The sequence below is a fragment of the Pseudonaja textilis genome, chromosome 2 (assembly GCF_049901715.1).
Source record: "Pseudonaja textilis isolate UNSWEBS1 chromosome 2, rPseTex1.2, whole genome shotgun sequence".
NCBI lineage: Eukaryota > Metazoa > Chordata > Lepidosauria > Squamata > Elapidae > Pseudonaja > Pseudonaja textilis.
The window spans coordinates 210,510,026-210,525,175 of NC_141991.1; positions in this window are offsets into that span (position 1 = coordinate 210,510,026).

Below are 15,150 nucleotides of genomic sequence, written 5' to 3' on the forward strand. Positions count from 1 at the left end.
CTTCATGTTTGTGTAATGGTTTCTTACTATCTTTTTATTTGAGAGTGAGATTTTCCTGATCTGCTCACTGGAGCTTTTCCTTTTAAAGAATTCTCAAAAGGATTCCATGATTTGTAAGCCTGTGGAGAGAATATCTCCTCTTTGCATAAGTATTCAGGCTCATTTGAAACAGAAATTGTAAAAAACTGTCAGAAACATGTCTATGACATTTTTCTCTCATTTTGTAGGTAGGGTCAAGTAGAAATAATTGAGAAAGACTCATATCCAAGTGCCTAACAACTAGGTTTCTATTTCATGGAACAAAATTTCCAAGACATCAAGATTGATGATTTACTTTGAAATGTATTAACAAATTAACCCTTAATATCCTTGGATATATGTTCTGGCTATTGTTTGACTCATCCAATACGATCTGATAGAAAATACATATTCCAGGTTCCATCTGATGAAACCTAAGGGACAGGTTTTCTCTGACACAGCACTGTAAAGTTCAAGTTGCTCTGACTCTTTGAAATGCGCTTTGAAGCCCTAGATTTTCCCTAGTCCCTAAGTTAGAAAGTCTCTTTCCTGTGGTAATTTATTGATATATTACTCTCCAGGTTATTGGCTTCTTCTGTTGGTATTGTATTGACTAGCACTGATGATGTTACCTAATTTGGGCAAGAAAACAAGCAAGCTCAGAGAGCACCAAGGAGCCCTCCTGACTATTTTTATTTTGTACATTGTTGTGAATGAATCAGCTGATTTGATTTATAAAACAATAAATCATAATTTTGACTTTGAATAATGATGTATTTTTTATTTATTTTACAAGACTTCCAAGCTGTTCCAGTTAAAATCAGTTCTGAGGAGTGTACAATTCCCACCTTCATAAACTCAGATGAAATTATATGCTGCTGGTTAGAATTATATAAAAAAGTATATGATTTAATAAAAAGTAGATTTTGCTCCAGTGTTGCATTTCAATGTACTGATTAAGTTTTTTGTTTCTCTTAACTAGCTGAGCAAAGTATCATAAAAACACATTCTTATAATTCCATCTTCTTTATTGTAAGTAGAAGGAAAAGGTGTACCTAACAGAACTAAAAAAAATGATTTATTTTTTTTAAAATTTTTTTGAATTGATTTATTTTCATACAAGTTGAAGTTGGAACTATCTGGTGACAATCAGATCTTTTTTTATCGACTCATGCAAGAAACCTGGTGGAGTTGCAGGCTAATCCTTACAGAACATGAATAGTATGAGCCTAGTCAACATTGCTTGAGGTGAAGAAAGATAAAGCTACTCTGGAAAGGTCAACAGAGCTCATAAAATTTCAAAAGCACTATAGTCTATTTCTTCTTGCAACCACAGCCTTTCAATTAAACCAGCAATTGAGGGCAAAAAGAGGAGAAATAATGGGCCAAATTCTTCTTAGCAGTTAGAAGGCTGTAAATCTGCACTTCCATGAGCACTGAGGAGTACTTCCAGATTAATTCTGACAAAATGAACTCCAATTTGATTTATGGTTTCCGTTAATAGAATACTTAGTGCCAGCAATAAGAATGTAAGGGATATGGTAATGAACTCTGAATCACCAGCTTACCTGTTCATATTTCATTGGAAGTGTTCAGATCCTGAAAGGAGTTGCAAGAAAAGAAAGTGCTGTAAAAGTGTGACACTAAATGCAGAAAAGAAAATATTAGATGTGCTAATCTATAGCTAACAGTTTCAACAATCTATGTTAATGTCAACTGATGGCATGTGGCCCAAATACATTGTAGCATGTTTTAGTTTCATGGACATTGATGGAAGGGTGTCTTAATTCAGAGATAATTCTTTGTTCATCCAGATGTTGGTTGCTCTAAGGTTGCTCTGAGTACAGAGCAAAAGACTCCGAGATTGGAAAAGAGATCTTATCTTGATTTTTTAATAATGCCTATTAAAGAACTGTAGAATGGTGAATGAAACTAAGAGCATCATGGAATAACACGTTAATCACTGGGTAGTAGTTTGTGGAAAAGAAATCAAGGGAAGTCTCCAGCTTTTACATCTTCATTTTACTAGCTTACCTTTTTGAAATACATGTAATAAGATTAGGCTCATTCATATTTTACATACCTCTGGAAATGTACGCTAGTTATGGCAATTAAGCTATACAGGAATGCAGCAATTTTACTATGGGAATGAAGGAATTAGTGAAAAGTTTGAAATAGACTGAGGTAAGGCCGGCATGAAGCTTGGGATAGACTCAGATCAAGCAAGCACAAAGATGATCAACAGGATACAAGGAGGTACAGAAAGCCCTAGTATGCAATGTCAACAGCCCTATTGAGGCCTAAGTCTAAGCCTTCTGAGCAGGACGTATATGTCAATGTCCACATGGCCACTGAATTTTGTGATATATAGTCCCAACACATCTAGAGGTTGAAAGGCTTTAGTGTGTATTATTTGCAACTGGCTGATCTGTTTATATGTGATATCACTAGATGAGCAATGCCAGAAATGCAGATGCTGTAGATATCTAAGCTATCTAGGTGAGCACCCAGAGATGCCTACAGTTGAAGGATAATTACTCATGTTCCCTTTTATTTTATTGTCGTTCTATAAAAGGGGGTGGAGAAAGGGAACATTTCATCTTACAGTTGATGTTAAATGATTTTTGTCACCCTCAGTGATGCATAAGCACAAGGTCAGGACCTGAATTTTAAATGAATAATTACATGAATATGAGTGTGATGGACTGGCAATTGAAAAAATGATGGGAGACGCAGGGAAGACGTCTGAGCAACTGCCAGCCCCGAGAGCCCTCGAGTAGCAGTATTTATTAAGAAAATGCAAATACAAAATCAAAACAATGACTTCAACATTAGCTCAGCAACATTATCTAGCTAGGCCTCAGCGAAGGTGATAAAGTTCCCGTGAGAAAGCAGGGCACCAAAGGTCTCATGGGAATGGCTCGGATAGGTACTGTGAACTCCCACACAGATTCCTGGTCTCTGAGCTTTAGCAGATCATAACAGGATCAAACTCTCATCATAAAGACACTACTGCCCTCATGAGGAGCGTTTGTGATACCCCAGATCTTACAAAGCTGTACAAGAACTTGCAGAATATGATGGATATATTACCACATTCCCTCCTTTTTATTTATTCAAAGATAGGGGTGTTTCAGTGGCAAAATACACAGTTCCCTCGCAAACTTGGTTTCGTACACTTAAGGCTGAGGCACACATTTGAAATAGATTAGGAATACATTGAATACAGCAACATAACATAATAAGTGTAATAACAATTATTACAACTAATTGAAACAATAAATGTAACCATGAGCTGTCAGGAAGCCAATCCCATAGCAAAGCCCAAAGTGACTTATTGAAGCCATCTTTTCCTGCTTCGTGTTCGGCTATGCGGTCTTCCATATCATGAACAGTTCTTGTAATGTTAGGCTCATAATTATGTATAAAAACACAACAATATGAATGAATTAAAGCACAAACTCCTAACATTATATCTAAAGCATAAAGTAACTTGGCGAATTTCAGACACTTCTTCATTTAACATCTTAATATTCTCAACAGTATCATAAAACATAGCAACAGTAAAATTATTTAAAATATGAATATCTCTATAGTTCATAGCTATTCCAAAAGGTGGGTACATGCATACAAAGCTAACAATTAGTTACATTTAAACTCTTTGCTGCAATCCGAACGTCCTTGATGTAGGAATTTTCCTTCCATAAATTATCACCAAGGTCTCTAGTTTCTGAGATAATAGCAGCTCTCCGCCTCCGCATTAGAGTCCGTGGAGGCATAAGACGAATGGAAAAAGAAGTTGTGTAAAGTAACTTAGGCAACTCCAATTGACACCAATATTGTCCATAGTCTGAAACAGAAACATTAAACAGAATCAGAGTTGTAGCACAGGCTGAAGATATAATATCCTTATCAGGTCCCGAGTAAAGAATGTCTTGACCCTTATGCCAGGACCAATATGCTGGAAAAATCAAAAGATGCCGCTGTTTGCAGATTAATTTAGTCCGATTCCCCAAAGGAACCTGCTGCATACAAGTTGATAACCTCGGATAAGCAGTCATCTTTTCCCAGCTTTCACAGCGCCACGCCTGGACTGCCGGCATCAAGAGAATCAGGAACCACGGAAACGCCATCCTGAGAATCAGGAACCTCAGGAACGGAATCAGGAACCACAGGAACGCCATCCTGAGAATCAGGAACATCCTCACTGGCACCTGCGAAGGCACTTGTGAATGATCAGGCCGGATACATCGACCAGGAACCCAACGAATTTGACCAAGATGTTCTACTGCTGCATAACCACGTCCCCACGTAATCAGCTCAGCGGGAACCCATGCCGGATCCGGAAGGAATTGCACCAACACTCGAGGCCTCACTGCATCTGTAGAAGGGAAGAAAAATGCCTGCTGGCGCTGCGCCGCAGGGGTTACCAGACAAATTTAAAAAATTTAAAGTATACAAAGCAAGATTTAAATGATCTTGAATTGCCGGAAGCCCCAGGAGCTTCCCTCCTTTTTTATTTAATTTAGCTAACATGTTCTTGAGCGTGCCATTATAACGCTCCACAATAGCTTGTCCTGTGGAATTGTATGGAATTCCAAATTTATGTTCCACGGACCACTGTTTGCAAAACTGATCAAAGACTGTGCTCCGATAAGCCGCACCATTGTCTGTTTTTAAAGTTTGAGGCGTACCAGCAACTGAAAATGTCTTAATGCAATGATTGATGACATGTTTAACCGCTTCACCTCTTTGAGGAGTAGCCATTAGAAATCCTGAATAAGTATCCACAGTCACATGTATATACTTCCAAGGTGCAAATGATGGATACTGAGTAACATCCATTTGCCAAATCATTGAAGGTTTCAACCCCTGGGGTTGACTCCCATAGGAATAGCTGTGCCTTGCTTTGAACAAGTTGGACATTGTTGAATTATGGCAGCAGCTTCTGCAGCAGTAAGCTTGAATTGATGTGCCAACGCTTTAGCATTTTGATGAAAATAACTATGGCTGTCCCATGGCTGGACAGTGAGAACTGAAGTTACAGCACTGTCAGCTTTGGCATTGCCTTGTGATAAAATTCCAGGTAAATTACTATGACTACGGATATGAGCAATAAAACACACATTCATACGCTGCTCCAAACATTCTTGCAACAACAAAAGCAAACGTAGAATATTAGGTGATATTCCAGGAGACAAATAAGAACCTGCTACAAAGGGTAACAAATTATATACATACAAAGAATCCACTATTAGATTAAAATCCTGATTTTGAAAATTTTGAAAAGCCAAAACCACAGCAGCAAGTTCTGCCTGTTGGGCAGACTTCTGCTCTGATGTCACTTTTGTATGCCAAATTCCAAATTTATCTTTCCAAACACAAGCACCAAAAACTTTCCCTCCATCAGTAAAGACTGTAGGAGCATCTGATATAGGCTGATTTACTGATTTAGGTCACACCTGTCCCATTGATCTCTCATTTTGCTGACTTTGACCCCCCAGGAGCCCGACATTGCGCTTTAAAATGTCCAGGCTTCCCGCAATTGAAAAAGTTTCTTTTTAGCATTTCCTGCCCGGAGAGCCAGAACTAAAGTCTCCATGTTAAAAGTCTGACTCCCCACCTTTTGGCAATCTGCGTTAGCCTGATCTACTGCTAACTTCAAAAGCAATTCATTCCGGGCAAATTGATTGTCAATTTGCCTTTCAATAGCCACTTTCAATCTGCTAATGAAATTTTCATAGGGTTCATTGTTTCCTTGTTTGATGTTAGTAAAGGTCTTCTCACCACCTTCGCCGTCAGGGAGAGTCCGTACGGCTTGAAAAATTAACTGTGGGAGAAGAATGAACCCCTCCTCAGGCATTCCATCTCTCTGTTGATTTAAAGCAACGTCCACACCAATTTCTACTGGATTAAGTTGAATCTCCACTCCAAAATCTACCAAATCATCTCCTGATAATTCCCTCTATCTGTTGCTTCTTGAATAGCTGCAGTAACTGCATCTACTTGAACTCTTAAAGGCAAACTCTTCTCTTCTGACAAAGTATTTTTCAGTGCCTGACAGCCCTCTGGATTTATCTGGAGGTGCTGTCGGTGGCAATATACGTACCGCGCATTGTAAGGCGGCAAACCTTCTTCGGGGGTGATAGGAGCGGTTGTTCATGCGTAGCTAATGCATCCATAACCACCCTCCAGGTTAACAAAATTGAAGAAGGGCACGAGGCTCCTCGTGCAAAAATTTCCCTATCTTTCTCCAGCGCTCTACTTTAATACTACCTCCCTCTGGATAACACGGAATATGTTTCCAAACATACTGTAATAAGTCCTCTATTTCTTTCTTTCCTACTTCATGTCCTCTACTATGAACTCCAAACTTAAAACTATTCCCAGCGATCTCTCTCATTTCCCTAAGGTGCTTTGTCTGAGCTTTCGAGAGACCTTCCCCCATACTCACGAAAAGAATCTGTCTCCGTCCAGCGAAGAAGATGAGGGCCCAGTCGACGTCCGCATGACGATGAGTATAGGATGCGGGAAGCGTATAGCTTTCAAGCTATCACGCCAAAACGTATAGCCTTCCAAACTATCACGTCGGGGTCACCACTTGTGATGGACTGGCAATTGAAAAATGATGGGAGACGCAGGGAAGACGTCTGAGCAACTGCCAGCCCGAGAGCCCTCGAGTAGCAGTATTTATTAAGAAAATGCAAATACAAAATCAAAACAATGACTTCAACATTAGCTCAGCAACATTATCTAGCTAGGCCTCAGCGAAGGTGATAAAGTTCCCGTGAGAAAGCAGGGCACCAAAGGTCTCATGGGAATGGCTCGGATAGGTACTGTGAACTCCCACACAGATTCCTGGTCTCTGAGCTTTAGCAGATCATAACAGGATCAAACTCTCATCATAAAGACACTACTGCCCTCATGAGGAGCGTTTGTGATACCCCCAGATCTTACAAAGCTGTACAAGAACTTGCAGAATATGATGGATATATTACCACATATGAGCACAATAAATAGGCTAGCATGTCAGCTTGTGCAGAGAAGATACATCTCCCTCCTCTCTCTGACTCTCTTCTCCCTTTAAGAACATAGCAAAATTATCAGAGAACTGATCTTCAAAGAGATAGATTCCTTCTGTAAATATGGCACTGATTTCCCATGGTTTTAAACATGGGCCTCGTTCAACAGCTCTCCTTTGAGGTGCCTGGGATTGAATATGTGACCTTCTATAGGCAAAGCATGCCTACTACCATTGAGCTGTGATCCTTCCTTATGGATGGAGAGCAGTATGTACTTTAAAGAGAAATTTTACTTTTTACTATTCGATGAATTGACCACATATGTTTAAGGGTTCTGTTTGTGTTAGACAGCTATAATTTGCACCTAAGATACCTTCTCCCTTTTAAATATAAATATCATATTAAATAAATATATCATAAATGTCATATTATTAAATTATTTATTGCCTAAAAGTGATGAATGTAGATCTTGTTTGAATTTTCCATATTCCAATTAATTTTGTTTGTCTTATAGGGTCACTTATGCCACTGAATCTAGAACTTGGCAAATCAGTAAAGATTTCAAGAAAACTTTCCTTTCAAACCAACAATGATAGATAGTCCTTTACTGACAATGACAACTGAGCCCACAATTACATTCATATGTCATGATGGTCATTAAGCTGGTCATTCTATGCCACCTCTGATTTTTATGAGCATTTGCAGCAATTGTTAAGGGAACATGATGGTTATAAAGCAAATTTCACTGTCGCTAATTTTGCTTTGAGACATTTTTTTACTGGAAACCAGAAGTAAATGACAATTTCTGGCAAAAATATTGTAAATTGTGGTCACATGAATGCAGGTCACTGCAAACAATCATAAATGCATGTTGCCGAGTGCCAAAATGTAGTCATGTGATGGCTGGGTTGGGCATCCATCAGAACATCAAATCTGGGTCCTAAGCTTTTTTTTTTAGGAGGGTGGGTGGGTCTGTTGTAACTAAGTGACTGGTAGTAAGTCAAGACTACCTGTATGGTTCAGCTCCAGAAGCAAAATGGTTTCATAATGATTGGTGTTCATGATGGCAGCCAGGACTTAAGAGACCTCCCAAACATCACTTTTCTGTGCCCCAATGTTCCTTTTTACCATTCAGAGGTGGGATACTATCGGTTCAGCTTGGTTCTGCCAACCCGGTAGCTCTGAAGATCAGCTGAGACCAAACTGGTTCTCTCAGACAATCTGCTGTTGGGCTCACCTGCCTGCCCAGGCTCCCATGCTGATCTTTATTTCCTGCTTTTGAAGCACAGCTGTTTTTGCGTGGCATAGCAGATTGCCGCACATCAGCTGTTGAAGACACAGGGAAAGTGCAGGAATGCAGGAGGTGAGTAGGAAAATACCTGCGCATATGCAAAGTGTGTGCGCATATGCAAAGTGTGCCCACCCAGCCATGCCCACCGAACTGGTGGTAAACCACTTTGAAAACCACCACTGTTACCATTATTATTAAAATATGATAAAATGATTTATTGCCATTTTGAAATAGGGAATATTTAGAACACACTACTCAGTTAACTTTCAATCTTTCTCCAAATGTTAATTGTAACTCTTAGCCATTAAACAGTCCTTCTAAAGATGTTCAAGATATGTAGAACCACATTAGGTTCATCAGGAAACTTTCCCCAGTTATTAAAAAATAGCCAATATAGTTAAATTCTAGAAAGGTAAACTACATTAATCAGTTGAAGCAAAAAAAAAAAAAAAACCATATAGGACCTCGAAGACTGAAAAATGCATTGTGCAGGGGCCAGAGATAACATAGATCCAATGAAATAGTCTTGGCGCCATGAAAAATTACAGCATAATAAATTTGTTAATATTCAAGATGGAGTAAGGCTCAATATTGTTTATAATTCTCCATGTTTTCATGACGGGAAAATATGTAAGACCAAACAGAAAAATTTAGAGAAGTAGAAATAAGGAAGGTTTACAGTTTTTATTTATTGGTGTTCATTAACCCAGGGGTGGTCTTTGTTCATAAATTACAGTGGAAACATTTGTAAGTCAAGTCTACCACCAGTAAATATTATTATTGGTCAGCATGAACCAACAGATCCTACTCACTTCTCTAAAGAGATAAGAAAAAATACACTAAAATGATTAAACAATATAACATCCATTAGCTACAATTTTAGGAAACATCAATATAGTCATCTAATTTAAAAGAAAAAAATAATTGCTGTCCTTATTGAATCTACAGAATGAACCAATCTCTTTCTCTCTCTCTCTCTCTCTCCCTCCCTCTCTCCTCTCCCCCTCTCTTTCACTCACTCACTCACTCACTCACTCACTCACTCACACATTATCATCATCACCACCATCATCTATCTTTCTATTTATATCTCTATATCTCAATCTATTGGAGGAGTTTCAAAAATGAGAGACTACCATTGGAAAAATATGGGTGTCTTCATCTTACAAATATCAGCAAGGAAAGCAAGAGATTTTGTGGAATTTTTAAAAAATGGTAAATAGGTCAACATCAATTTTATGAACTGTATGAACAGAAACCTCTTGTTCTTGATGCCAAGAAATATAAGGATGCTTCTCTTAGATTTTTCTTACATTTATGTTTATATTTCCCTTCAACTTCCTTCAGAAGTTGTGAGTGCTCCATCACAGGAAGCATTTAAGAAGAGACTGGACAGCCAACTGTCTCAAATGGTATAGAGTCTCCTGTTTGAACAGGTGTTGGACATCAGAAGACCTAGTTGGATTAGTTCCCTTGATTATGCATCTGTACATTGCATATGCTTCACTGTACATCTGTACATTGCAAGCCTCAGGTTTGCAAGACAGCCTCTGGTATACCTGAATAAAACTTTTGTTTTTCTTGTACCTGTTGCTTACTCTTTCTAATATTAGTAAGAGATGCTGCTTATGATACAAATACAATTAAGTCTACCCATTTTCTATATTACTAAAAAATGTTATGTGAAAACTTCAATTGATTAAAACCATGATGCGAGTGAAGGTCAATACTTTCAGCTTCCCTTGGTTATGAATGTTAGATATAGAAGACTAACTTGGAAAATAAAAGGAATAAAAGATTTAACAGATTTAACAGATAATCAGAGTTGGAAGGGACCTTGTAGGTAATCTAGTCCAATCCCCTGCCCAAGCGGGAGACCCTACACCATTTCTGACAAATGGCAGTCCAATCCCTTCTTGAAAGTCTCAAGTGATGGCACTCCCACAGTTTCCGAGGGCAAGCTGTTCCATTGGTTGATTGTTCTCACTGTCAGAAAGTTTCTTCTTATTTCCAGGTTAAATCTCTCCTTGTTCAGTTTCCATCCATTATTCCTTGTCTGGCCTACAGGTGCTTTAGAAAATAGCTTGACCCCTTCCTCCCTGTGGCAGCCCCTCAAATATTGGAAGACCGCTATCATGTCTATAAATAACATGAATTAGCAAATGAGTGAAAGAAAATAAAACAGATAATGTGTATTTCTGAATCTCAAAAAAATGTGAAAAGCTGCAATATATGTGCATGAAAGTGGATATTAGGCAGTGGCATTGATGAATACTTGAAGAGAACACAAGGTGTGGCTTTAATAATGAAGAAAAAAAATGCAAAATGTAAATCAGAAAGTATGAATTTGTTTTGTGTGCTGTAGGCTATGGTAATAGTTGCATGTTACGCTTCAGTGAATGGCAATAATGGAAGAACCAGAAACAAGATTTGGGAGAAACTGTATCATATTCTAAATTAATTATTGTACTGGAAAGCAAACATGGATGAGTGAGAACAAGACAAGAGAGTACATTAAAAGTGACCGGGCAATTAGGAGACCCTAGAGTTAATGAGAATGTTGACTGGTGAATATCTGCTTAGAGAAATTTTGAATATTGGTTTACACTTAAACAATAATATGTTATGTATGTATGGGAAATGAATGAATATAATTGAAAAACCATGACTGATTTGATTGTTTATGATGAATGGCTGAGGAAAATTAGTATAGGATAGAAGAATGAGGAAAGGTACAGTCAAGACCGAATCCAAGGAAAAAAATGGATACAGAAGAAAGGGGGAAAAATAAAATAAATCAGAACTGAAATGATGGTCACTAAGTGAAAGTATGCCAAAGTATTAGAAAGTAGATTGAAAGAGTATAAAATACCCTGAAAGAATATAAATAAAAAGGGAGCATAAGGGAAAAGGATTTGAAAACTTGGGAACACAACAAAATAATTGTGTATGATACATAGGTTTGATATATAGGTTGAGATGCTTTGAACATATATCGAGAGAACAGTGATTGCAGAATGAACAGATAAAGAAAGAATGCATGTGAGCAAAGGAATGACAGAAAAAAAGATGGTTGGAATTAATAAGATCTTCAAAAGAGAAGTGATCAGTTTGGAAAACAAAGTATTGTGTGAAGCAGTAGAGGGACATGTCTGAAGCAAGGAAGATTGCAAAGATGAAACTATGGAAAGATATAGAAAGTATGTTTGGCAGAAACTAGATTTAGCTATATTTATTTGTTTTGTCTCATACTTTTAATTTCTTTGCTTAGTTATATTGTATCATTCCTTTTTTTTTGCATTTTATGTAATGCTTCTTACTCTGAGAGGGATTACTGTGATAAATACTGTATATGTATGCATGTCCATTCCATTACTGATATTAAACATTGGTATAACAATGCTAAAGCCTCTTTGGTATAATTACAAAAAGATATTAATTAAAAATAAACAAAACATAATATTCTTCTAAAATAGTATCAAAATGGACACCAGAACATTGGAGAGAAAATATATGCAAATATATTTATTCCAACTAGTAAATATGAATTAATAATTTAAAAGCAATTTATCCAAAACGTTGAAGCCTAGAAACACATCATATAATGTAAAATTAACTTATTTAAGTGACAATATATCCCTGTCTGTTTTAATCTATTGAAACACAGAAAATAATCTTGTACAAATGGTGCAAGTATTAAGTATAATTCCACATCTCTACAATGTATTATGTAACAACATGCTGTAAGAAAAACTACAAGGACTATATTTCACACATTTATAAAATTGACATACAGGTAGTTCTTAGTTAATTATCACTCATTTAGCAATCTTTGAAGTTATGATGGTGTTGATCAATAGGTGCTTATGACCAGAGGTGGTATTCAGCAGGTTCTGACCAGTTCTGGAGAACTGGTAGCGGAAATTTTGAGTAGTTCAGAGAACCGGCAAATATCACTTCTGACTAGAGATTTTACAGTAGCCTTCCCCTGCCATACCCACCAAGCCATGCCCACAGGACTGGTAGTAAAAATTTTTGAATCCCACCACTGCTTATGACATTCTCTGAAGTTCTAGCTGTTCCAGCATCCCGAAGCAAAGTCAGTGGGGAAGCCCACAGACCAGGTCGCAAGTTGCTCCTGTGAATTGCTCCTATTCTTGTTGCAAGCAGTTTGTTCCATGGAGTATGAGATCCTGGGCCATCCACACTTGCTTGCCTGGCTGTACTTATGTCATGGCAGCACCTCTACTTCCAAATGAAATCACGGAAGTAGCTCGAATAGCTCAGGGCAGGAACTAAAAAGTATCTATCCAAACTCACATTGCAAGCAAACATGAGCTGTACAAAAGGATTGAGCCTTTGTATTTTATTTCAGGTACATGGTAAAATATTAAACTAACTGCAAGGATTAGACTTCGAACAGGCAGGGCAGAAAGATCATTGAACTTCTGAAAACTCCTGATAATAGCACGGATATCCAAGGAAACAAACACATGGGTTAAAGAACAAATCTATCAAAAGTTGTCAGTTGAGGCGCAAATCCCTAGGCTCAAATTATCATATTTTGGGCACCTCATGCAAAAAAACCTAGTTCTCTGGAGAAAGATATAATGTTGGAAAAGGTGGGAAGAAAGAATAAAGAATGTCCATCAGCAGGGAGAATGGATTTGATTATAGTTCTGATGGGTACACCATTGGAATATTTGAAGGGCCAAGTTGGGGACAGATAATCTGTATCTATGTCATTGCCAGATGTTCACCAATTTAATGGCATATAACTATTAATCAACAGGATGGGGTATATACAGGAGCCTCTGTGGCACAGTGGCTAGAGTGCAGTACTGCAAGTCACTTCTGCAGCCAGCTGCCTACAATTTGGCAGTTCAAATCCCACCAGGCTCCAGGTTGACTCAGCCTTCCATCCTTCTGAGGTGGGTAAAATGAGGACCCAAATTGTTGGGGGCAATATGCTGACTCTGTAAACCTCTTAAAGAGGGCTGTAAAGCGCTATAAAGTGGAATATAAGTCTAAGTGCTATTGCTATATGCACATAACTGTATGCAACTAGTTGAAGTTCAGTTATGGTTTTTTTGCAAAACCAATTGTGATAAGCAATCATTTGGCATTCTTTGCCTCACATATTTCTTGCCACTATTGAAATTGTTTTCTGTGAATGAGGTTTGGGTCTTGTCTGGGTAAAACAGTAAATTATAATTTGTGTCTCTAAATTACTATATGTATGCTAATTTTATTAAGTGTTACAATTAAAAAGATAGAAACTGAAAAAAAAGAAAAGAAACAGAAAATGTGGAAAAGATAAAATAGGAAAAAATGGGAAAGAAAAAACAAAGAATATAGTAAAGGGGAAAAAAGAAATATAGAGAGAAATAACTTCCCTTATCACAAATATAAACAATAACTTATCACTTCTTTACATGCAACAAGTGATCTTTTCTTCCCATATTCTATCCCTAGCTATGAACAAATTCTTAAAGCCTCATCATTCAGGTCCTGAGCAGAAAAAGTCCATTAAAGGTTACCCGAGATAAAACATATCTATTTTAATATTGATGAAATAGACCAACTTTATATTCTTTCCTTTCACTTTTAACAATCTTAATCTTTCATCCATCAAAGAATGTCCTAAAACTTTATTTCTTTTCGTTTTTTCTTTATTTATACTCCTGGTAGACAGCTAGTCATTTTAGAGAATCATGACTCTCTAAAAAAAATGCAAATGACCAGCTGCAAGGAGTATAAGTCCTTCCATTCCCTACCACCAGTCAGAGCTGAAGAAGTTTCTTAGATGAGAAGTGAAACATCTTGAAAGAAAAACAAGAAAGTCCCACTTCCTCTTGAAAAGCACCTTTGGGATATTCTTGGTCCATTGTTTATATCATCAAGGATATATGCCATATATCCTTCAATGCTTCCAATGTTATTTTGCTCAATTTTGTACTGGTAAGTCAAATTTAGTTATTTTCCTTTAATTGTAATTTTTAGTTTCTTCTGATTCCCTCTAGTGTATACTCTTCAAAGTCCCATCCTACATTGTTTTGAAGAATTCAAAACACCAGCATGATCCCATGAAAAGAATTGTGTTGATTAATTTCAAAAATCTTATTTCAAATTCATCTAGACCTTTAATTCATTTGTAATTTCCTAAAATCAAAGTCCCAATTACTCTTTTGCTCTTTAAAATATTTTTTTAAATGAATAACATTTTAAAGTTGTACTTAAAATGTCTTTTGCTAAAGACTGATAGAAACTCATAATAGTGCCATAAAAGATGTCATTCCAAAGTTCATAATAGCTGAAAGCAGTTAACAAGCAATTTCCAAAAGTAATTGGAAAAGGAAGTATATGAATCCTATATCCATAAAAATTCACCACACTTTTTGCTAAGATGCTTTTTCTCATCTCCCAGATCAATAAAGCTGCCAGACACTGCTGTCTTGTAGACTTCTCAAGATTACTGGATCATTCTGGGTAATCCCAAATCCTCATAAAGAGTCAGTCTACTCACGGTCTCTTTATTCTGCTGTGATTGTCAGCTATGATCTCAAGATCAGTAATTTCTCTAAATTACTGAACATTTCCAACTGGAATTGGACAACTCACCATGACCAACACACCATGAGAAAACTCACTGTGGGACAATACAACAATTCAATCTAATTATTTAAAATAACTTAAAATATTTAAATTTTGTTGTTTTTCTTTAATGATTCTATTCCACTATTTCTTCAAAATTAATATAACTCTTGTCCCCTGATGAGTTGGCCATGGTGAGTTCCATGGTGAATTTGCCATGGCAAG